The sequence below is a fragment of the Microtus oregoni genome, unplaced genomic scaffold (genome assembly GCF_018167655.1).
Source record: "Microtus oregoni isolate MIOR12 unplaced genomic scaffold, Mior012 000007F_ref0000211, whole genome shotgun sequence".
NCBI classification, from domain to species: domain Eukaryota; kingdom Metazoa; phylum Chordata; class Mammalia; order Rodentia; family Cricetidae; genus Microtus; species Microtus oregoni.
In genome coordinates, this window is record NW_024543066.1 from 51,497,087 (window position 1) to 51,522,841 (window position 25,755).

Genomic DNA, 25,755 nt, shown 5'->3' on the forward strand with positions numbered 1-25,755 from the left:
TATCAGTGTGCCCCCCCTAGCTTCTCCAGGCAGATCTAAATTCCTATCAGTGTGCCCCCCTAGCTTCTCCAGGCAGATCTAGATTCCTATCAGTGTGCCCCCTAGCTTCTCCAGGCAGATCTAAATTCCTATCAGTGTGCCCCCTAGCTTCTCCAGGCAGATCTAAATTCCTATCAGTGTGCCCCCTAGCTTCTCCAGGCAGATCTAAATTCCTATCAGTGTGCCCCCTAGCTTCTCCAGGCAGATGTAAATTCCTATCAGTGTGCCCCCTAGCTTCTCCGGGCAGATCTAGATTCCTATCAGTGTGCCCCCTAGCTTCTCCTGTTGCTGTTTTACATTCATGAACTTTGTGAAATCCCTTTAGGATTTAAACTGTATTTGCAGTGGGTCACAATTTCTGAATTAGCAGCACTTATTCATTTTAGTGGCTTAGGTTTTCTCAAATTGTTCCCACAAGTTACCTTTAGCTTTGTTTTTTGTTGTTTTTCTTTTTCTTTTTTGTACTTTATATGTCACACACCTTGTTTTAGACTACTTTAAGATTTTCTTCTATGGTAGAATCTCAGCAGCTTGGTGGGTACTGTGATGATGTTTCTCTGGATCTATACGGTCCTAGTTTTTGTCATGTTTGATGTTTTTCTAAACATTATTTGTTCAATATTCCCTCTATCTTTTTTCTCCTCCAAAGCCTCCACTTAGCTCTAACTGGTTTTGCTGGAAGTTCTGCTCCACAGACTGGTGCTTTGTTTTTAGATGCTTTATGCTTCAGATTGGCCTAGGAACTCCTGGGATCAAGCAATCCCCCTGCCTCAACCTCCTGAGTGCCATGCCCAACAATAATAGCACTACAAATGTACACTTCTGTGGAAAACAAATAAACAAGCATCTTGGAGGCTATCCAAATTATGGAAGGCACAAAAGGGCAGTCACAGGGAAACCCAGACTAGCTCTTACTTCACCACGACCCCATTCTACACAAATGTAAACATACAATCCTTTCAGAAACCTTGTGACATTGGGCTGAGCACTCATCTAGCAGACTGTTGCTCTTCAGTCCACGAATAAGGTATGAGAACACATTCCTTATCTCACCAGCCCACCTGGGAAACTAAGAGTCCATCTTCAAGGGTCACGTTCAGCTTATCTGGCTTACTCATACCTATGTGGTGGACTGAGACAATATCACAAGATTTTTATCAAGGGGAGTAGAAGGGCAAGAGGAAAAGGTGAAGGTAGACCACATGGGCCATGTGTCATGAAAGTTACAGCTTGAGAAACAGAAAAGGCAATATGAATGGAATTGGCCCCCAGGAGCACACAGGGAGGTGTGGCTTTGTTGGAGGAAACGTGTCACTGTGGAGGCAGACTTTGAGGTCTCGTATATGTACAAGCCATGGTCAGTATCTCAGCTCAGTTCCTGTTGCCTGTCAATCAGTACGTGGGACCCTCAGCTCCAACCCATTAAATGTTTACCTTTATAAACTGCCGGGTCACAGTGTCTCTTCAAAGCAACAGAAACCCTAACTAAGACAGTAAGGAACATTTCCCTATAGCCACTCTGCCCGTACCTGTCACTCCTCAGAGCTGACCAATGGAGACCCACCTCACACTTGTTCTGAGCCATGGGGTGTAGCCTGACTTGGGCCTTTCGATGGTTGTCTCTCCCAGGTGACATAACAGCTGCTGGAGCCGGAACTGTCTCATGTTCTTCAGGGAAGGAGAAAGCATTAACACTGGTGTGTGGAGACCTCTGTTTCCTCAATGCTCACCACACTGGACATGCTGTCACAGCCACCCCGACATGCCTGGGCTACCCATCCTCATATACCCCAAGCAACCTCTGACCCCTGCTTTTGACTTGTGCTCTGCTTGGTGGGGCTCTCCGAGTCAGCTTCAAGCCTACCCCTGCCCCAGGACCCAGGTGTAATGAACTCTAAATGCCATGCACCCTGCATAATTGTGTTGAACATACCTTTAAAGATCCCACTATATACCTGAGATTGCATATCTGCATTAACATTTTAATTGGTAATAGTAAAGGTACTACTTGAAGCCAATGTTTGCCTTTGAATCATGATTTCAGTTTACTACTCCAGAATCATATAACATCCACAAAGGCACAGATAAGGATGAATGTGTCCCACTTAGAGTGGCCTTCCAGGTGACCCACTCTCAGAGAAGAGCCTGGCAAACTAGGAGGAAGGATACTGTAGAGGAGCAAAACAAACAGCTAAGCCCCATGCCACCAGAACACACACCGTTCCCACATTCCACCTGCCTTTGGAAACAGTTCTTTACAGCCTACTTCTCTCCATGGCATTCCCCCCAATTTATGACCAACCTGAACACTGGCAGCTGTGCCCAGCCACTAAATGACATCATGAGCCCCTAGGACATCTGTGGCTCCAAAGCTGAGAAACACCCTGGGTGTTTGCTCCTTTCAGTGCAGAAACAAATCTATCTTTTGTATTGTTCTCTGAGAGAGATTTAATTTACAACATCTACAGTATTTTCTGTTATTATAGGTTAAGAAAAATGTCACAGCCAAAGAAATTTAATTTAAAATAGAAACATACATACATAAAGCTTTAAACAATCAAATTTTAAACAAAAGGAAAAAAGAGCCATTTGATCCCAGAGTCCATACAGAACGACTTTTCATGTGTGTGAAATCCGCATAAGGGGCACTTGGACAAGTTGACGTGGAAATCCATCATTCTCTCTACCCTTGCGTGCTCAGGTATCCAATGGCTGCCATGGGACACTCATGCACTGAGAGCTACCCTTGGGTGACTGCCCACTGGCACCATCACCAAGACCCAAGTTCTCGTGGGCTGTGTGGTTAAGTGCTATGGTTCCTTCCAAACACAAGAGAGGGTGCTCACAGATACTGAGAAATGTTCAGAGGGATTTGGCAACGTAGAAGATGTGATGTCTAGAAGTTCCCCTAAAGCCCCCAGGAATACTCATGGCACAACTGTGCCGTGTAGTGCCACCTGGGGGCCTGGGCTGAGACGTTCAGTTTGGGTGGGGCTTCCGTTTAGGCTGCTCCTCATAAGACTCCCCAAATTCATTGACCCTGCTCTTATCCACAGGGTAAAGCCTACAGTGGTAGGGATGGATAACGATTAGTGAGACAGGCCCTTTCTGTCCTTGAGAGGAAGACATGGCTCCTCTGCAAACACCCTCCAGGAATCTGAGACACCTCCATGTCAGGGACCTTTACAGGTCTGGGAGCTGCCTCCCCCCTCTCTAGTGCTGCATTCTGCAGGGTTGGGAAACGAGAGCTTGGCTAACCAGAGAAGGAAGAAAGAAGACCTGCAGTAGAGTGGGACCTGGAGAGGCCCCACTGCGGGGAACTGAAAAGTTATCCAGGCAGTTACCAGAACAAGTTCTAGACAATTCCTGGCTTTTGAGCACTCTGCCCATATGGCTATGCTCTTCAATCCCGCAACTGCCTACTCTAGCAACCCAGCCCTGCCTCTGTGAAGACACCAAGGCAGGGAGGGACGCAGTGTCCACTGTGTGAAGTTCTCCTTGATGCCCCACAAACAGTAAGACAACTAGATCTTATCTTTAAACAAACCCACCTCCCATTAAAAGCCCTGGGGCTGGCTCTCTGCATAAAGACTCGGGACCATTTCAAGGGTGCCTTGCTGGCTTGAGACGTTGGGACTCTGACAGAATAGGCCTGTAGCAGGTGCCAGTAGCTGAGTTCCTAACAAGCCCATATCTATCTTCAGATGTGTCAGAGAACCAATTATGGATGTGAAACCTAAGACCCAGACCTCATTCAACATGTGGGTGTGGTGCTATGTTCCTATGACAGAAGTTCTTCCCAGACACACAGCTCATTGACATAAAAGCCTAGCCCAGGAACAGCTGCAGGCAGTTGAAGTAGTTTTGGGAAGACAGGCTCATCCTGTATTGGATGTAGTGGCATTTAATTTATGTTGTAATATATAAAGCTTGCCTGAAGTTCAAAGAGTAAAACAGCCCCACTGGTCATTCTTACAGACCAGGCAGTGGTAACACACACCTTTAATCCCAGTAGCCATTCTAGCTGCTATAGAAACAAGTCTTAGAAAGGAATATAACATTATAATATAATATAATATAATATAATATAATATAAGAACCCCAATTTCTCTGAGATTTTATTACTTGTTCCAGTTGGACAGAAACAGCTTGGAAAGCTTAGAGGAAGCACTGACATCATAAGGGGATGAAGGGGAGGGAGGGATTCAGGCTCCGGTGGCAGCTACTGGGGAATGGGAGGTGAGGTGGCAACACTCTGAGAAGCCCTTTCCTCATCATGGACTTAGAGAAGGCAGGCAGCCTAAGCGTCTACTGATTTAAGGCTTATTCCAGGAAACCCCAAACCTGGCTCTACCCATGCAGCCCACAGGCAGTGATGCATACACACAACAGAAAGGCCAGATGCAAGCCTGAGTAGGCAAGGAAGGCCAGGCAAGCATTGTGTTTTAATAAACGTGTCTTCTAGAGGCTTTCCCTTGGCCGGGCTGGTAGCTTGGATATGCTGTTTTGGTCTGAGGCCCTACTGGCTATTAGATGCTGGTGGTGGGTACAGTCCGGGCCCAGGTGAAAGAGTCACTGACCTCTATCTACCTGCAGGGCATGTGGCCTGAAAGAAGACCACCCCTGCCCCACACTGGAGAGCTGTGCTTGAGGACTATTTGTGCAGGGGACAATCTTACACTGTCATCACAAGACACAGCTGGAACCTATTTTGGGCAACAGAGAAAAGCCACCACCCACTAGGTCTGCCTGAACAACCGACAGGTAGGTGCAGGGTTCGACAGCCAAGGAGGAGTTGCATATGCACACTTACCACCTCTGGAAAAGGTAGACCAGGAACACCACGTCATCTCTGAAACAGGTCAGTCGGTGGGACGTGGGCATGGAAGACATCATCAATGAAATTGTTAAAAGCCTGCAAAGCCAGATGAAGCAGTGAAACCATCACAAAGCTTGAGGCCAACATTTTATGACTCCTCAGCAGCTGGCGGGACCCATAACTGAGATATCCACAGCAACTGTGCGTGAAGATCTACACGGCCCAGAGCCACACCAGCAGGGCAGCGGGGTCCCAGGCCCAGGAACATCAGCCCCACATAAGAGTCTGCAGCTCTCTGTTGAGAACCAAGAGCACAGCTGGGAAACATGAGCAGAGCAGCCTGGGCTGGCTCCTCAGAGAACTGAAACTGCTTCCTATAAGCTCAGTCTACTCAACCCTGTACGAAGGGTCCCAGGCTCTGTTGGGAAAACACAGAGCTCTGGTCTCACACTGAACCAAAATATATTTGTGCTTTGACAGTGTTGCCAAAAAGGAACGTGACTCCCCCTTACCATGACTATGAGAACCTTCATCCTGTAGTTGGTGGCTTTACAATTTGAAAAGATATCTTAGTTTTTTCAAAGTGGAAAGAGCCAAAAGTACCGTGTGTCTGTGAGCTCATGTGCATGCACCCCACAAAGGGTCTTTCAGGCATTCTTGGCATGGACCTGGTGCTTACCTTGTAGGTAAAGGCCTTCCAGGGTAGGTGTGCCACCGACTTCATCTGAAATAAGGAAGATACCACAGTCAGTCACAGGCAACCTAGAGAACATAGGAGTATTACCTTAGCAGAGACACCTGGCCTTACCTTGTAATTGACAAAGAGCTGGGGCAACATGAAGAGAAAGCCAAAGGCGTAGACACCTGTGGAAACAGAAAACATGCATGAAAAGGAACCAAACATCCATTCTGCTTCCAAAAGACCTCAGTTGGCTTTGTCACAGTGCAGCTTCCTGGCTAATAAACTTACCAAGAGTCAAGGACACATCATAAAAGCTGACTGCTGTTAACTTTTGTCTACAAGAATTAAGCAAGAGCTGGACACTATTACAGGGACATTTGGAAACATGCCAAGATTAAGCCTGGGACTCAGACCTTAAAGCATAGCTATCTAGAGCTACCTGCTTATAGGCAGGCTGCTTGACCTCAGTGTTGTTCACTGGTACACCCCAAAGCACAAGAATCCAATGCTCTGACACTTAGCCATGGGACATACACACAGTTTACAGACGCCATGGGCTGTGAACCGCACACAGGGCAGCAGGGCATCGACCAACCTCCCAGCGTGTCCACAAAACTTGGCTTGCCATATTCAGGCTCTGGTGATCTGAGAAATTCTATGGAATGAGATGTCGGAGGGGATCTGAATGCTAGTGTTGCTTATTTGTAGGGAGGAAACAGACTAGCCACTGGAGGATCAAAGCTCAGGAACAGGCTTGTTCAGTGCTTAGGCCCCACAGTGCTGGGCCCTGTATGAGTGCTAAAGGTAAGGAACCAACTAGCTTTTCACCCTAGAAACCTGTCCACCACCAAGGAGGAGACACATGGACTCACCATTCACAAAGCTGCTGAAGAGCCAGGAGTACCAGCTGAAACAGAGGTAAAGGAGTAGTGACCCGAGGCCAAAGACATGCTGCTGAGTGTTAAAATGAAAAATTACCTTCCAGAAAAATGATTTTGACACCCAAGCACTCAGGGTATCTGGGATGTAAACAGGCTCATGTGGAGAGACACCACAAAATGGACAGATTTCATTCCCAGGACTTCAAAGCAGCATCATGTTGTTAGCTTCTCTTTCAAACTCTGTCCAACCTCTGAATTCCAAGTTGGTGCCACTGCAGGGAAAAGCCTGCACTTCCCGGGTTGAAGCATGTGTACTGTGTGGTCACGCATGCCAGTGGTTCCTGTCCTCTTCACAATCCAGAGGTGATGTGGGAGTAATTTCTTATTAATAAAGAAACTGCCTAGACCCATTTGATAGGCCAACCCTTAGGTAGGCGGAGTAAACAGAACGGAATGCTGGGAGAAAGAAGCTGAGTCAGGGAGTCGCCATGATTCTCCCACTCCAGACAGACGCAGGTTAAGATCATTCCTGGTAAGCCAGCTCGTGAGCTACACAGATTAATAGAAATGGGTTAGATCAATATGTAAAAGCTAGCCAATAAGAAACTGAAACTAATGGGTCAGGCAGTGTTTAAAAGAATACAGTTTCCATGTAATTATTTCGGGTAAAGCTAGCCGGGTGGTGGGACACAGCCCGCCGCTCCGTATTTCAACAGAGTGGCGCCCAACATGCTAATGAACTCCACATAAAACCTGAGAGGGCTTAAAAAGGAGAGAGAGAGAATTTAAGACAGCTTTTTGCTGTTTGTGGGTTGCGTGCCGCAAAGAAATTGTCCTGACTCAGCAGCAGGAAAAAACTGGCTGTTTTAAAATGTCGGCTTTCTGGGCTGTGCCGCCATTGCGATCTCTGTCTGGCTCCTGCGGGAGACAGAGCTTTTGAATGGAGCATTTGGAGTAAAGCTCTACGGCTTGCTTGATGGCAATGTGGACTGCTGTGTGCCTGGAACTGTGTGTGGCTCAGGGGCACCAAATGGCTCTGAGGCAGGAGCGGCTTGGCTCAGCTCTGCCATGCTGAACTGTGCTGGTCTCAGGCAGGAACTACCGTAATTACCATAAAAACAGTACATTTAAAGTTTCAACTGGGCAGGACACAGGCGGTACCATATTACCTGTACATGGCACAACTTAAGTTTTTAATAACTGCTTAACATTTTAAGAAATGCTCCTGGATAGTAAAAAAATGTTACAGATTCACAATAAAACAGATTCAGACATAAAAGACCACACTGTTGGATGAATGTACATAGGCTTGAGAGAGAGAAGAAAAAGATTATAGAGAATAAAGTTAATGGTTTAAAAAAAAAGGTAAAGTCTTTAAAGAGACAGAGTACAGATAGTTAAGAGATTAAAAGAAATAAAGAAAAATAAGCCATGTAAAAATGGAAAATTCACAGCGAGTCTGGATTATGTACATTGTGTTTTCTTTAAAATTTTTGACTGTGAAGGAGCTAAGTACAGAGAGACATTTCATTCTATGGGCTGTCAAGTGGAACCAAAACGGATATCATGAGGGTATGACTTCAGAATTTGGGTCTAAGGATATGATGCTTTGGAAAGGGTCTTCTTTTGTTTTCACAGAGGACCAGACCCTGTGGATTGCATCTATCCCGATATGGTATGATAGACCACGACCTCCTGAAAATTTCCTGTGAACACCCTCAAAAAATTACTTCACTCAACTGGCAACTGAGATAAACCTGACACACAGGTTACACCCTAAATGATCTGATTAACAGCGCCCCCATTCTGCAGGAAGCAGTTTGGAGAGAAAAAACTGTGCCCATGTTCCCAAAATTTTGTTTGTAAATGTTCTTTTACATTTAAAGGGGGAAATGATATAGGTATGAGTAATTTGCATTGGTGTGGATTTTACAGTCAATTTTGTTATTTGTATATGTATTTCTGATCTTGATTAAGGTATTGTGATTGTGTAGTTCATTTTTAAAATGTAATGTATAATTAGGAAATATAGGTTGTTGATGGATAGTCATAAATAATAGTCAAGTTTGTAGTCATGTCACTTAGATTTTCTAGATATATAGAGATATATTTCAGATAGGCATTCTTCATATCTCTCAAAGGCTGCAGAATATGGCATTTAAAATATTTTAATAACTTAGGACTTTTCATGACAATGAGACACGTCTGCTCCTGGCAGCACCAATCTACTTCGAGAGGAAGATGGGCATCGAAGAGGATCCTTATGGAGTTTGATAGCCATTTGGGCAAGAAACTGCTCTTGCCTGGACTGTTGCATAAACTGGACACAGAGAACCCGCAGAGAGAGGACTGCTGAACTTGCCTAAAGGTGAGATGGTCTTTCGGGGTTCATGACTCATGAAAGAGTCTGCGAGACATTCTGCAGGACACAGCAGATAGTGACTGAACTGTCTTTGGAATTTCCTGCTTCGTGGAAATGTCTGCTGGATACTTTGGGCCTGAAGGCTGAAGATGGATGCCCCAAAGGTACAAAAGAACTTTGGGTGACTGTCCAGGCAGCAAGATGTCTCTGTCATTTCTAGAGTTTTCTTATTTCTTGTTTACTTAGGTAGTATTATATCCTTCTGGAGTCTTTGATGGAGTTGAAGAATAAATAGATAGTTATAGTTTTCCTTAGTTATGATAAAAGATAAAATAGATATAAATATTGTAACTGTAATTCTTGCTTGATAACTGTTTTGCTATATGTAATTTTACTATGTTAAAGTTAAAGCCTTTCTTTTTTGTTTAAACAGAAAAAGGGGAAATGATGTGGGAGTAATTTCTTATTAATAAAGAAACTGCCTAGACCCATTTGATAGGCCAACCCTTAGGTAGGCGGAGTAAACAGAACGGAATGCTGGGAGAAAGAAGCTGAGTCAGGGAGTCGCCATGATTCTCCCACTCCAGACAGACGCAGGTTAAGATCATTCCTGGTAAGCCAGCTCGTGGGCTACACAGATTAATAGAAATGGGTTAGATCAATATGTAAAAGCTAGCCAATAAGAAACTGAAACTAATGGGTCAGGCAGTGTTTAAAAGAATACAGTTTCCATGTAATTATTTCGGGTAAAGCTAGCCGGGTGGCGGGACACAGCCCACCGCTCCGTATTTCGACACAGAGGAGATGAAGACCTACATCTGAGAAGGGTCCCTAGTTCCTGGCAGCTCATGTGGGAGCCAGTCTACCAGGTGCATGTGTTGTGCTCAGAAATCAAGCCAGGGTTTTCAGTTGGGAAGATGAGGGTGTGGACTCTGCAGTACCCACCTCTTATACTTGATATTGAGGAGTGAGTAGACAGCACCCCCGACACAGAGAGGGTAGAGCAGGTAAGACAAGTATGTTATGGCTTGCGAGGGACAGAGGCAGCTTCTAGTAAACACCCCAACCACCAACCCCCTCAGCAGATGCATCATCTAACTTGTGACAACAAGAGCAAGGAAAAAAAAGACAGAACCCCAATAATATTTCAGGTAATAGCACAACTGTGTACAATGACCATAATTCTGCCAAGACTCCAAAGTGAGAACCCCCGCGCATACCACGGGCAGCAATGACTGCGCTGCATCACCCGCAATGCATCAGACTGGAAAATTCAGTCAGAAGAAACCAAGGAAGTGCCCAAGTCACAGATCCAGGCTGCAACTACAGCACAGGTCCTCTATTTACTCTGATTTGTTGTTTGCTATCATCTCACTAAAATCTGAAATGCAAATAGCTGAGTTTTGAACTAAAATACCAAAACCATCCTGTACATAGACGTCCTGTTAAATCCAACATGTCCCACTCCTAAGCAACAATGGGAGGCGAGGGCCTGGATGCCAGAGGCGTCCTGTGGCCTCTGTATGAATGAACAGAGAAGCCAGGTGTCTAGTAGAAATGATCTGAACAGCAGGAACTGTCCAGGTGACAGACTAGGAACCAGTGATCCTTCCCGGGGAAGAGGGTACACCCACATGTTTACCCTTGGGACTCCTAATCAGGCCAGTTCCATCACATTCTCAGGACAAGATCCTCCGAGATTATAGCAAGGACCCAATCCTTTAGGGTATCACAGGTTCCCCAACTGCTTATCTGGGCATCGTACTTCTCAGTCTTCACCTCAGATTCGCTGTGGGTGCCAAACTGTTGTGAGATTAATATCATGTCAGCTGACTCAGTAGACTATCAGTACAGTAAAGCTAGAACTGTAGCAATCAAGGATGTAGGGCCCACGGTACTGCCCTCAGCACTAACGCTGGCCGTACCTAGCCTCAGGCTTAGGCACTGGCCAGTCCTGCCCCAGTTCCACCATCATAAAGGCTCTAACCCTTTGCGTCTACTGAGTTGGTCCAGCCTCTTGACGAATCAGGTGAAAATTAGCAATAGATTAGAAAGCTGACATGAGCTCATCAGTGAGGTGTACCCTCTTCCCCGGGAAGGAACAATCTCTCAGATCACTGGTTATTTCACCTGGGTGAGGGGCCCCCATCTGTGGGGCACTTCTGCATGCATGTGCCTGTGTTCCGGGAAGCTCTGAACTAGGCAGGAAAGACAGGATAAAGGGCCTCCAGAAGGTTCAGCACTAACTTGACGGCAACTAAGAAATGACAGTCTGGTGAGTTTGTTCAGGAAAATCTATGTCTGGAGCAGTCATCACACATCTCACCTGAAACACAGGCCTCAGGCCTCTCCAGGCCACTGTCATCTTCAATGCCTTCTTCACCTTCCAAAGCTGAAGGCAGAAAAGGAAATATACATTTAATATTGAGATGCTGGATTAGAAGCTAAACTGTAAAGGACAAGACCTGGTACCCATCACCCCTGTCCCACTAGACACTGTTTCTGTTCCCTCTACTTCTCACGGTCACTTGTGGACTAGGAAGGCTCTGCACTACACTCTTGGCTGTCTACACCTGGTGGACTGTGCAGTCACTGGTAAAACGCAAGGAAACCAGACTAATACCCCAAACCAAGACAGTCTTCCTCCTGGGCCCCAAGCCTCTTCCTGAACTCACTAGGGATCTGTGTCTTCTTCAGCATCCTTACAGCAACTTTGTACCAGCAGTATTTACTAAGGGCATGTCTAGCACATTGTCTCTAAGTTGGATTTAATGTTGTCGGACATTTATGGAGTTGTGGTGTTGATGAAGCCCATCTCTCAACAAGCATTTGGTAGCCATAAGGGCCAGTAACTAACAAAACCTATTCTGCGAACTGGACCGCTGGGTCTGTACCCTGCTTGCCACCTTCCTTCCAAACTGGGCTCCTATGTCCCCTTTCCACAAGTGTGTAGCAGCAGCACTAGGTCACCAAGTGTCACTGCCATTACCTATGGACCACATAGCTGTTCCATTCCAAATTCCATTCAAACCAGGAGTTTCTCCAAAGTCATACTATCTGTTTGTTTCACTCACAGCGGCTTATAAAACCTGTCAACACAGGGTCTACCCAACAGGATCTACTGTACCAAGATGTGCCCTCAGAGACCTCCTTACCCAGCAGATATCTCCCTGATGTTTCCAGAGGTGTGCAGGTCCTCTGAGGGACTCCTGTTTCAGGACTCAGAACTGCAGAACAAATCCTGACGTTCACAGACCTCACAGAAACCCCATCCTGACCCAGCATGGTGTTGAGGACTCACCTCAACGGCAGCCCCAATACCAGCAGGGATGAGCACCAGAAGGCTTGTCTGTTCATCCAGCAGAAAGAGGAAGATGACCACGGTGCTGAAGCAATACCAGAGCAGTGGAGACATGAAGACATAAGGTGGTGAGGGCACACTGCACCTTTCACTTCATCTGTGTCTTTTTCTGAAAACCCTGCAAACAAAACACATTAAAATTCAAGAAGAGCCATTTCAGTCTTAATTCTCAATTCTAAATATTCTTCTGAATGTAGAAAACTTGCATCTTTTCTGGAGCAAAAGTCAACAGAAGCTGTGGCATTTAAAATATTATGTTCTGAATAAACCCAACTTTCAGCTAACGCCTAAGGCTACAATCTAGAGATACAAGGAGCAGAACCACTGTAGGCTGTTTGACTCCATAAATGACCCCAGCAGGGAGTACAGCAGTATGGGTCCACAGCGTGGACTCACCAAACACCCCCTCCCACCTCGGCCAGGGCCCAGGGCCACCCACCGAACTGCTGCAAGGAGTACACGGTGTCCTGCATGTGGATCCAGAAGCGCAGCCGCCCCAGTGAGATCTTGTCGTAGGACACAGTGAGTGGAGCAGTTTATCACCTGCCACCAAGAGACCCACAGGTGAGGGAGGGCCATCAAACACGGCCAGGATGATTAATGCAACTTTGGAAAGTGGCCTGCAGCCACGAACTATATCCCAATAGACCTAGATACTCTAGAAGATCCCTGCACAACTTTCTGCAACTCCATGCCAGTCCCAGTGGGTGCTGCAGGGGGCAGGGTCTGATATAAGGCTCATTCCTCATCCTAGACCCTTTTATGCCACAGGAGTTCTGCCAGATATTGTCTCAGAGCTGAGTAGGAGAGGTGCTGTATTGACTCAATCCTCTGACAACTCTGAGCACCCATCTTCCTCTGAGCACCAGCTTGACTCCATGTATTACTTCTGACCATACTTTCTGTGAGCTCAACACTTTAAGTAGTGCCCTATTCTGTGTGTGTCCAGCATGTTTACAAGCTGCACAAGCCCTGACAATGAGGAAATAGGCTCACAATTAGCATTGGCTAGAAACTGGTCAGCTTACTAGCTGAGCCAAGGAACAGATTTGTTTGGCTGAGGTGCCATGGACCTTTCTTAGAATAGCGGAGATTGTCCACAAAGACGTGAAGGGCTGTGCTCTTAGGTGAGACATTAGAGACAACACCTGAGCCCACACACTTATAGCAGGTGAAATATGGTCACGATTTCTAAGACACGTACACTACTGTCACACTTCATGAACTGGAAACCATCATCCAACCTTCTGCCCCAACCTCCTGCCATGAACATTGCTGGTGTTAAAGGCATGTCACATACAAGGGAGCTGACAACCTGAAATGTGTCAGGGTTAAGTAGTCACCAGGTCTAGGACTTGGTGGCTAAGTGCTGGGCCTCTACACATCATGAACGTACCTCTGAACACCCCTTAAATGGTCAGATGTGTCCCAGGGATGCCACTGTAAGGTCCTATCAGAGTCTGCTAGCTGGACTAACCTAGCAGGCTAGACTGCCTCCTAAAGATGACATTCCTCTGAAAACAGCTCACATGGAACAAAGAAAGATACACAATAGGTGTCACAGCGAAGCTAGTTGCCTATATGTTCACTACAAGCTACTGTACCTTACAGCAAGCCCACAGGGGGTCCAACAGGATCACCAGAAAAGAATACACAATCTGCAGATGCTGGCCTATAGCCTCTAACTACACTAGCTTTTAGACAAACACTGGATATCCAGTCACAAAAATACAGTCACTTAACACAATATCCCAATTGCTTACAAGAAATCAGCACTATTAGGTCTTGCAGTATGTTTGCAAACAGCCCCAGGTTTACAAAGTACAGCCTGTACACTTCACAGAACCCAGTATCCCACATTTCAACAGGGAAAACCAAGTCAGAGAAAGAGGTCAGAAGTCAGTCAGACTTCCTTCCCACAGTCATCTAGGTGCAGATGACACATGAGCAAAGGTCAGCACGGTGGGAGCCTGCCATCCCAAGCCACAGCCAGCAGCAGAGTCCAACCAGGGATCGTCTAAAGACATCTAGGCTGCCTATTAGGGAACACTCACAAACGGCAATGGGAGAGGCAGAGGTGCTCACCTATGACCCTAGTCAAAGCTCCTTTCTTGTCCCAAATTACTTCCACTGTGAAAGAACACTGACATAAGTCCTGGCAGCAACTGTTACAATGGACAGGAAATGGTATCTGATGCAGTGACATTAAATATTAAACACCATTAGTCTCCGTATAATGCAGAGCTAAAGTTCAGCCACGTTTCTTCTCTCTGGAAAAATAGCACCTTTATTGCTATAAGAGGGCACCAGAGTGGCCATTTCATCTCCACAGGACCTTGGCACTGCCCATGGCTATCCTAGGAGTTGTGGCTCCCTCCCAGGCCAGGTTCAGCTATGAATCGCTAGTTCTACAGCAGGGCCTGCTTGTTAGGGAATACAGAAACGGCAGTGGGAGAGACACTGTTAGAAACTAGAAGCATAAACGGTCTCACATGCCAGGAGCAGGCATGCAGGCCTTTCTGGTAGAGTTCTGTGGGACTACTACCTAAGATCCCAATGAATGATCCAAGAGACTGCCATCAGAAGAGAGTCCCAAAGAAGCCACCACTAAAGGCAGGGCCCAGTCAGGTACTGAGACATCTTTCTGGCCCAAACATGGCAATACTCCCTGCTCTCAGGGGAAGCTCTGTGCTGTGGCCAGGAAGAGTGTGGCTCACCATCAGGTCTTTAACCCGGTTGCTCAGCTGGTCAATGAACAGGATGGGGAGGTACTGCACTGTCTTTCCAAGCTGAATCCTGAGGGTTGGAAGCAAAAAAGCCTGAAGTCAGTGTCAATTTATCCCCCTAGGGCACAAAATATGTGGAGAAATTTGGTTCCCCTGGGAACATCCTACCCTGTATCACTGTTGGCTGTATCCTGGCCACTGGATCTCACAAGATGGCTTTCCAGACAGAAGCTGGGGAGACCCACACACCTGCCCTCTAAGTGGGTGGTGGGGCACTAGCTGGGGCACAACCTCTGGAAAGCTATCCACACACAGCAGGCTGCCTGAGAGGAAGGCTGGAGACAGGGGCAGAGCTGGCTCTTTCTGTACCAAATGAATACAATCTGGAGCGTGTACACAAAAAAACATTTTATAAAAAGATTCAGGGTTGGAGAATTAGGTCAGCGGTAGAGTTCTTGCTCATCATATAATGTCTTGATTCAATTCCCCAACACCACAGACACGAAAATATTCATACTTTACAAAAGAAAATACAAAACCATTGACAATATCAGAGAAACTATCTGTTATGAATAGAAGTGATTCTCAGCCATTTCCAAAAGCCACATGACACCATGATAGCACACTGATGGATCTCAACACTGGGCTTCCTAAACACAATCAGTCACATTTAACTAAGGATGGCAAGCAATATTTAAGTCACAACTTAGAGATGAAATCCTAAATTTAGTGAGTATAGCTACAAAACCCTCATTTCACAGCCCAGGGACCATGAGAACAGTGCAGAGCAATAGGGTGCACAGCAGTCAGTTGCTTTTGTTTTAGCCCAGGGGACATTCTTCCTGGACTAAAAGTGAGATGCACTAGCTGGAAACTTACTTCCTCTCAATCCTGTTGGTCATCTTAACCATCACCTCTGGGTGGTGAGCAAGGGGCTGGATGGGGTCTGCGGCAGCTCACCCACTCCTGATGCCTGCTCTGCCATCAGGTCTAGGACTGGCTTCCTTCCCAGGACTCCACTTGAGACTTACATCTTCATGTACCGATGCACATCTGCAGGCAGGGAGGACCCATCAAAGACAAAGTCATCCACCATCACATTCAGGGTCAGCCTGGGTCGCCAGTGAGAAACGGGTTCAGCCAGGACATTATATGGCTTCTTCTCTGCTTCTATCTGCTGCTGTAAAGAATAGAGTGGAGGCTACATTACCTGGAACTAGTTTTGCGGCCAGGGTCTCCAACGGAGAACCCACTGGTTCCCTAGACTGGCAAAAGTAGGAAAGGAGGCCTAGCTGAGGGGTTCTAGGAACCCTGGGCTGTCAGTCCCAGACCACATTCTCCCTCCTCCCAACTGGTTCTGTGAGATCTTGAGGGATCAGGAACTGGGGAACTAACACAGCAGGTCTGCATCCTTGTGAGCTAGGGAAAGACTACTGAGACACAACACTAAATGAGATAAAAGGTAACAAAGAGTGGTCTGAAAGGAGATGCACAGGATCTGTTACTGATTCTAGATAAAACAAACTCAGGAGAAAACTCTGGGGAAATCAGCTTTATCTCAAACCCAAATACCTCCTTCAGGAAGCAGCACCACCCTATTTCCACTCAAACGGCTGTCACACGGCATTTTCTGCCCCAGGGAACAATAACAGCAGCCTGTATTTAATGGTTCCAGAGATAGTCCATGCTACTTCATATAGACACCATTATGAAGCCTCCCCTCATCACTGCCCACAAGAAGATACAGCAGGGAACAACAAACAAAAAGAGTATTTGTTTGTTTGACACAAGGTTTCCCAGTGCAGCTCTGGTTGTCCTGGAACTCATTCTGTAGAGCAGGCTATCCTTGAACTCAGAGACCCACCTACCTCTGCCTCCTAAGGGCTGGGATTAAAGATGTGTGGCACCACTGCCTGGCTAGGAATCTGCTCCTAACCGCTAGACAATGGCTACTTTGTGCAAAGGTGCCATCATTCTTGTTTTGTAATCTGTCTCACCTTCTACTCAATACAGACACAGACAGTGAATGTTTCTTATTTTATGCCACGAGCCCATGAATGACTCCCCTGCCCCTAGCAGTCTTAGTCTATAGTCCAGACTGCTTTGGAACTCATGGCAACCCTTCTACCTCAGCCTTGAGGGATGAATCACTGTCCCACACTAACCTGCTACAGTTTATCTGCAAACCCATGGGCCATTATTAAGTATGACAGTAACAATCACATTCCTTTAAGCTTCCACTATAAGGCATGCATACAAACTTTGAACAAGAAATACAAGCTTGCTACAGTGATCTGTTAAGACCCAATACCTGTGTGGCAGACTCCCCTGTGAGCAGGTTAATTTCTTCTGGTTTGGGGATCATGTAGGTAGTCAGAGGACTGATCAGGTGTACCTGTTTCCCATCGTGCCAGGGCACGATGTTTCTTGTTTTCTTTGGTACAGAAACATTAACTGTCCTAAAACAGAACAGTCATTTTAAACATGTACATGTTATGTTCCATGTTTATTAAGTAGCACAGACAGTCCTCAAACTCAGGTTCCTCCTGCTCCAGCTTTCCAAACAGCTGGGATTAAAGCTGTGTACCACCATGGTGGCACACACTGGCCATACACATGGTAGCTAATCATCTCTTTAGATTTACACAATCTAATTTTAGCTTAGAAATACTAAAAAGGAAACTTGCCTATGAATTTTCATATCCCAAGCACTATGAAAAATACAGGACTCCCTGCTCCATTTCAAGAGCCTCAGAGTGAATTTGCTTTGAATATTTAATACACAATCAATATTTGATACTAGTTAAAAATCAATAATCCTGAATGAGAAACAAATTTGTAGTAACTATATATTAAATGAACTTAGAGTCAAAAAACATGAATATAAAAATCCTAGTTCCAACAATTATTAGTATTGATCTAGAACTAGTAATTTAACACCTCGGGGCATTATTTCTTCATTTGTATAACGAGTAGATTTGAAAATTTATTTTAAAGATTTAATTTTAATGTTTGAAACAATTACTGCCTGAATGGCGAAATTTCTTTAATGTTGAGAGTGAAACTCTTATGCTTCTGGTAGGAATATTAATTAGCACAGTCAAAAGGGAAACCGTATGGACATATCTCAAAAAACTAAGAACAGAACTGTTATGTGATCCAGTTCTCCCACTCCTTGGTATATATCTAAGGAAATAAGATCAATGAACGAAGGACACTCGCATGCCTGTTATACTGCTGGACTATGTACAAGGGTTAAGAGAATAACCAGCCCAGCAGCATGTCAACCATCGAATGGACAAAGAAAATATGGCACATCATATAATGTGGTATTAATATTAACCAAAGGAAAAAATAAAATTTAAATTCTGTCACCTGAAGCAAAGTGAATGAGATATAATATGAAAGACATAGACAAGTGCCACATGTTCTCTCTCATATATGGAAAAAACAAACAAAAAAGCAATTGATTCAAGTAGAAGAGGAACTTCTGAGAATTCAGAAGGATGTGGGGGTGTCGCCAGCAAGGGCAGAAGAATGGGTAAACATAATCAAACAACATATATGGTCATAAGTACTACATGAATCCTAAATGGAGAAAGCTACTGAAAGAGAAGGGACTTGTCCAAAGGCCTGGCTTTACCTCCTGAAAATCATTTCTTCTTTGATATTTTCAGTTTCAAAGAAGAATGTAGTAAGTGACATGAAATATTTAACTTTTGTAAAGCCAACAGCTGGGAAGCTGAGGCAGGTGGATTGCTGTGAACTTCAAAGACAGTCCCACAGAAAGTCTGAGGCAAGCCGAGGTTGAAAAGTGAGGCCCTACCTAAAAAACAAGCACAAGAGCTATAACTATGGAACTTAGCTGTAGTGGAACAGGTGTAGTCATGTGCTATATGATGATGTTTTGGTAAATGACAGATCACTATTTGACAGTGATCCTACAAGATTCTATCACTTGGTGAGTTGTATCTATCTTAGTTTGAGGAAGTACATACACTTGGTGATGTCCATCCTGAGGATGTATTTCTTGGACTGTATCACTCTGAAACACGTAACTGTGAGGTCATCATTCTGGTTAGCTATGATAAAAAACACTGTTCATACTAGACTTATTCACATACTAAAGAGAAGTTCATCTTGACAAATTTCAGGGTGAGGGTGTGGGGATTAAAGACATGAGACAACAACACCTGCTAAATCCAGATTCTTTTAATAATACACGAGATAACTTTGTTACTGATGCTATCATCCTAAGTGAGAAAGTCATACTGTCTTTACAATAAAAGTGTTTTATAAATATTTCTGTTGTGCATTTTTATCTCTTTATAATATTTTTCACATAGATAATATTTAAAAGACATGAGGTTTTAAAAAAGGCAGGAGGTAAGACATGCTGACTAACCAGAATTCAGGAGTTTTTGACAATTTCTGAAATTTTTATTATTACAGACTTCATCAATATATTAAATGCATTTTCTGCTCTATTTAACTATATTATTACTATAAAGTAAGAAATGAAGTAATATTAAAATATTTCAGAGATATACCATTTTACAGTGAGAAAAACAAAAATCCTCACTGAGGAATAATATTAGAATCAACCAAGTGTTTTCAACTAGGAAGTATAAGAATTAATAGAAAGATATAAGATGTATGGAGCAGTTTCATTTCGAACCTTTCTAAAAACTTTTGATAAAAATCTTAAATCCATGGGCATACAATATGAAGGGCAGAAACATTAACTGCTGTGCACTCACTCTCTCAAACTGCTGTTACAAGTATAAATTGGTAAATAGTAACAACAGTGAAAAACAAACTACCAACATGTACCATGAGTTCCTATTATTTTTCTAGCTCTCTATATTTTCTACTTAGTTGCAACTTTTTAAAGTTATTTAGTATTTAGTATACAGTGTTCTGTCTACATGTATGCCTGCAGGCCAGAAGAGGGCACCAGATCTCATTATGGATGGTTGTGAGCCATCATATGGTTGCTGGGAACTGAACTCAGGACCACTGGAAGAACAGTCAGTGCTCTCAACCACTGAGCCATCTCTCCAGCCCTAGTTGCAACTTTTTAATACAAATTTTCCTACTTTTAAAATCATTTGGGTCTAGTCTATGCCCTATGACTAGGAATTCTACAAAAAATAGAATTCCATTTATAAAACTTCAAAGTGTTATCTGAAGCTGGGCAGTGATGGTCCATGCCCCTAATCCCAGCTCTTGGGAGGCAGAGGCAGGTGGATGCCTGTGATTTGAGGCCAGTCTCAAAAAAGAGTTTCTTATTAAAAAAAAAAAAAGAGGCTGGGAAATGACTCAGTGAATACAAGTGCTTGCCATACAGCATGAGGACCTTGGCTGTATCTGTATGTTCTAGAGAAATAGTGAATCAAGAACTCAGTAGTCCATGACTTTAAATGGTCCTAAATATAAATATATGTATCAATGTCTGTTGGAAAATAAAATATTTCCTAAACTAAAATATCATACACAAATAGTCACATGAGCTTTACTACCTTCAGACAATTATAAATAATATAAATCTAGCTTCAATTAAGACCAAACCTGTCCCCATGTAGACAGTGAGTAGATTGCTTTGACAGGTTTTTCTGAGCTTGGAGGATTTAAATATCTGCCGAGTTCCTAGACCAGAATGTACGAACTGAATGTTGCTGCCCTCTTCCTAGCCTAGGCTGAGTTAGTGAGAGCGTGAGAGGCAGAGTACCCAGTGATACTTACACACCATCAGAGAGGACAGCCTTGGCTGGAGTCCTACTTCTGTCTCTCACTGGGTCTGTGATCCTGGACAAGGTATAAATCTTTGTGCCTCGCTTTTCTCACCTCTAAGATGGGGTGAGTATATATGTACATGTGCTAATATAGTCTAGTTTTATAATGATAATTAAATCAGTTTATCTGGCAAAAAAGATAAAACTTGGCAATATAATGAAATACAAACACAAATTGACAATAAATTTTTTTGCAATGGCATGCTCAAATCTGAATCAAAACAAACCATTGTTACTGTTTTTGTTTGTTTTTTGATTTATTGAGACAGGGTCTCATTATGTAGCCCTGGCTGTCCTAGAACTCACTACATAGACAAGTCTGGCCTCAAACTCCCAGAGATCTACTTGCCTCTGTCTCCTAAGTACTGAGATCAAAGGCATGCCCAACTAAAACAATAACATTCTAAAAAGTCATAAACAATGCCAACAAGATGGCTCAGGAGGATGAGGCACTGCTGCCAAGCCTGACAACCTGAGTTTAATCCCTAAGTCCTACATGCTAAAACAGAACCAACTCCCACAAGTTGTCCTCTGACCTCCACATTTATGCTGTGACACACATCCCCGCACACAAATAAGTAAATAGGCAAACAAACAAATGTTCATAAATATAAAAAGTTGATAATGAAGTACCTTGCAGTTCTGTAGAAGTCATATGAGATGTTCAAAGCAATCACTGTTAAGGAAAATGGCCTGAAGAACAGGCCTGTCTACGCAGTCTAATGTGGCTGAGATAGTATCTATAAATTAAAAACAGAAATGAGTCATGTAAAATCAGTCTCCTAATTCTTTGTTGTCTTTAGAGTGACTTTAATCCTGCCATGACTCTGGTTCAAGGCCTAGCCCTCCGCTTTTTATTTGAGCTCCTGCTTGGGCTTTTTGCCTGACCTACACTTTTCCCTTTCCTTTCTTCTATCCAGTGTGAAGACTGAGATGAGCAATGCCATCCTTGCTTCAAAGTGCATCTCCCAGAGCCAGCTATGGTAGTGCAGCTATGGTCTTTAGTACCTGCCCTTGGGAGACAGAGGCAAGTAGGTCTCTGTGAGCTCCAGGCCATCTTGGTTTATCTATATGGTGAATTCCAGGCCAGCCAGGCTTATATGTAAACAAGAATAAAATGTTTATCCCAAATCCAGTGACTTCCTCAGCTTGATGTTCAGTGTCAATGTAATCTAATCATACAAACTTTTTCTTACTCTACTGGAGATAGGCACTCTTTTGTCCATTATCAGTGAATCCTCTCCATCCTAACATTTCTCGTGGTAGTCTTTCCACTTTATGGTGGCTAGGCCTATTTTACCTTAGTCCTCATGGCATTGTGGAATGTCACTTGAAAACAGGCATTCTGTGCAATCCTACTCACGTCACATGAAGCTCCAGATCAGCTGGAAGCCTTTGGGTGTTTCCATTAACTGAATGACTACAGGACACAAACAGCATTTTTATGTTGCTTGATTTGAATATTAAAATCTCACACAAGATTCTTACCTGGTTTTCCTCACAGAATCTTACAGATACAGAGTGCCACTTCACAAACTCACAAACTTGGAGAGGAAGATACTGTTGTGGTCAGGACGCTTCAAGAAGGAAAAAGAAATCCCGGAAATGATCTCATGAGTGCTGGCAGGCTTGTAGGCAGCCTGAGTTTCTCACTCGTCTCTGAAGGGGAAAGCAGGGTGTGTTTGAGCTCTGTTGAAATCTTCTGACCAGATTTAGAAAGATTCTTTATTCTCTACATGTTTTCATGCTTGGCAATTACCCAGAACAATGACCGTTGGGAAACTCTTTAGTGTGTTACCTAGGGACTGGTGGACCTGTCCACTGCTGAAGTCAGCTGACATTTAGTTGCATCCCCTAGAAATGTGGTAAAAAATAATATGTGTTGTTTTCATTTGTTTTTAAGCTTGGCACAATGATAATAATTACATGCTACAAAACCCTCTCAAGAATCAGCCTTGTATGTGATAGTATTTTGATGCAGCAGCTTTAGTTTGGATCTTCAACATCCTCCAAAGCCCATCCATGGCTGCATTCAATTTAAGAGGTGAGGTCTTAGGCCTCAGCCAGGAGGTGATGGTGAATGCTATTAGTCCCAGCACTCAAGAGGCCGAAGAAGGAAGAGCTCTGTGTTTGAGGCCAGCCTGATCTACAGAGTGAGTTCCAGGAAAGCCAGAGCTACACAGAGAAACCCTGTCTTGAAACTGCCCCTAAAGAAGTGAGACCTCATGGGATATCTTCAGAGATCCCCCTGATGCTCCTCATCTTCAGCTCTTTTCCTTCCTTCAAAGTAAGTGATCCCATCCTCTCACACTTCAGCAGGCTGTTCCAATTCCATAAACTTCTCCCTCTTCATATACTGGTCACCTAAGGTTTCTCTTGCAACCAGGAAGGAATTTCTTCCTCACCTGCCTCCTTAAGCCTCAGTTGGAACAATCTTTTTCAGAAATTCTAAGTTATATATACAGGTTTCTCTAAACCAGGGTTTTGCTGCATTAGTTAGTACTGTTGACACTTTGGACTGGAATACTTTGGATTTTATGAACTGCCATGTACATGGAAGGATGTTTACAATATCCCTGGCCTCTACCCTCTAGATGCTAAGAGCACTCTCTCCAAGAGTGTGCCTAAGTGATGTCACATGTCCCATGGGAGCAAACCTGTCTCAGGTGGAAGCAGTGTTCAGTCTCCTGCTAAGGACCCTTACTGGCCAGCATGTGGTCAGAAGTGAAACTCTTTCCTTTGTGGGCATCCTCCTCAGAGTAAGGAAGTAAACGTCATTCATTTTCTGTCAGCAAGAAACTTCCTGTGCCTTCTGGCTCTGGTCTAAAGTCACACATAAAAAGGACCTAGGTTCAAACAGCACATATTTTCCAGGGAGATGAGATGCATCTTCTTCCTGCTCATAGAGTCCTGCTGCCCCTGCTAGCTGAGTAAGAGAGCATATGTTGCCCCATGTGACAGCGCCCTCTTCTGAGAAATGGAATGACCAGATATAGTGTGTGTGTGTGTGTGTGTGTGTGTGTGTGTGTGTGTCCCTTGTCATTGGTTCCTAGATCCTCTCAGACCCAAAATACTACCTGGTGAGTCACTCTGGGAAGTTCTTCCCTGGGCTTGTCTTCTTGATGCTTCTGAGCAAGCCCACTTCTCTTGTCTTTCATTATTATCATTATCTAAGTAGTTCACACATACATCTGTGTTTTGATCTAATTCAGCCACCTATGTCCTTCCCTCCAATTTCTTTTTTTTTATTTAAAAATTCTGTTTATTTATCTTACTATTATTGTGGGGGATGAAGCTCAGGGCCTCACATATACTAGGCAAGTGCTTTGTCACTGTACTAGATCCCAGCTCTCAGGATCACTAATTACAGAAAACAAATCATGTCAAGAGGATTGGTCCATGGACTCCAGTGTGAGCAGTTGTGAAACTCAACATAAACAGTGCACAAGCCAGCCTTCTCTTTCAAAGTGTGGCCTGGATGCAAAACTCTGAAACCTAGAACTAAGAATGTCCATTCAAACCTGCACTGAAAACTTGAGAAAGCTGTTTGCCCTATTTGCAGACTAGCAGACTGGCTGTCAATCAACCCAGAAGCTCCTTAGAAAATGCAGTTCAGGGCCCCAATCCAGACCACCCTAATCAGAATCTGTCTTTCTCAAAGTTGCTAGGAGCTTTACCCCCAGATCCACAAGCCCTGAAATACCTCATCCTCAGTTAGCTGGTGAGCCAGGAATCCCCTAGAATGAGTCTAATTAGCAAATACTCCCGCAGGTGCCTGCTCACTCCTGTTTCCTTGATTTTGGAAAGGAGCCTTTCCCGCCAATTTCTACACTTCTCTCCCAACTTAATATTTGTTTGTTTGTTTTTAAATCAAATTTGCTCCTTTTGAAATAAGTGGAAACTGTCATATCCATATTAAGCATATTCTCCTTTATAAATGGTCTCCTGAGTGTAAGCTATACCACTATGGGAGGATCACAGACTTCAGCTGGAGACACTGATGCACATGAAATCTTGTTGTGCTAGTTACCCTTTGGTTGCTGTGATAAAACAGAACGACCGAGGCAGCTTACAGAATAGAGTGTGCAAAGGGTTAGGATCCTGCTAGTGGGGACAGCAGGCTGCAGACATAAGACAGGAGCAGTGAGCGGAGAGCTCATGTCTCAAACTGTAGGTAGGGAAAAGCATGTGGCTTTTGAGACCTCAGAGCCTGCCCACACTTTCATACTCCTCCAACCAGTCACACCTCCTAACCCTACCCAAACAGTGCCACTGGGAGCCAGGCTGATCCAAGGCTTTCTTAGAGGCCCTGATGAAAGGACAGGAAGGATGTTAGTTCTGTGTCCTTGCTCAGGTGTGTGCATGACAAGGCCTAGTCTGGGCCTGGGCCCAGGGCCTCAAAGGACTTAAGGTTTTGGTTCCTGGGACCCTGGCTTTTCCCCTGAAGAAATTGGAATTATTAGTCTCCAGGCCTCTGTATGCTTGACCTATGACACCCTTGGGCTATACTGTGTTTCTACTGTGTAATATTGCTTGACTAGCTCCATCCCATTGTATGATAGCTTTCTACAGACTCTGCCCCACCCCTGCTGCAAACTGTCTATAATACATATTACTTCTTAACAAATTTGCTTTGGCATAAGCCATCAGCTTATACAAACCTCCTGGTCCCTACTTTCCTAGTTTCATTATTTTTCTCATCCCCATCCTTCCCCTTAGGAACCTATCATTGAAGATGAGCCTGCTGGTCCAGGTCAGCCAAATATTCAAAGGCCCTAGACTATAGGAAGACATTTCCATTCCAGGTACCACACAAGTTAAAGAGGTTTGGGTTTTGTTGTTTTTATTTGTTTGTTTTTGTTTTTGTTTTTGTTTGTTTTTGAGGCTAGTGGGATCTCCATTGATTTTAGTTCATCAGTAAAACAATTCACTATTTTTACAAGTTGTTCCTGGTTCCTGCTGTCCTGCAGGCCCAGCTTTAGTGCCTGGGGAACTCCAGGTACAATCTGCCTTCTGAGTCCCAGCTCTTCCATCACACTGTATATGTGTTTAGGGTCCTTCTCTGCCTGGGCATCTTCCATGGCAGCCAT

General features: G+C 44.3%; 1 pseudogene; it reads right to left on the reverse strand.

Annotated features, from left to right (window-relative positions):
* Positions 1-3,018: 3,018 nt before the first annotated feature.
* Positions 3,019-25,755, reverse strand: LOC121450315 (annotated as a pseudogene).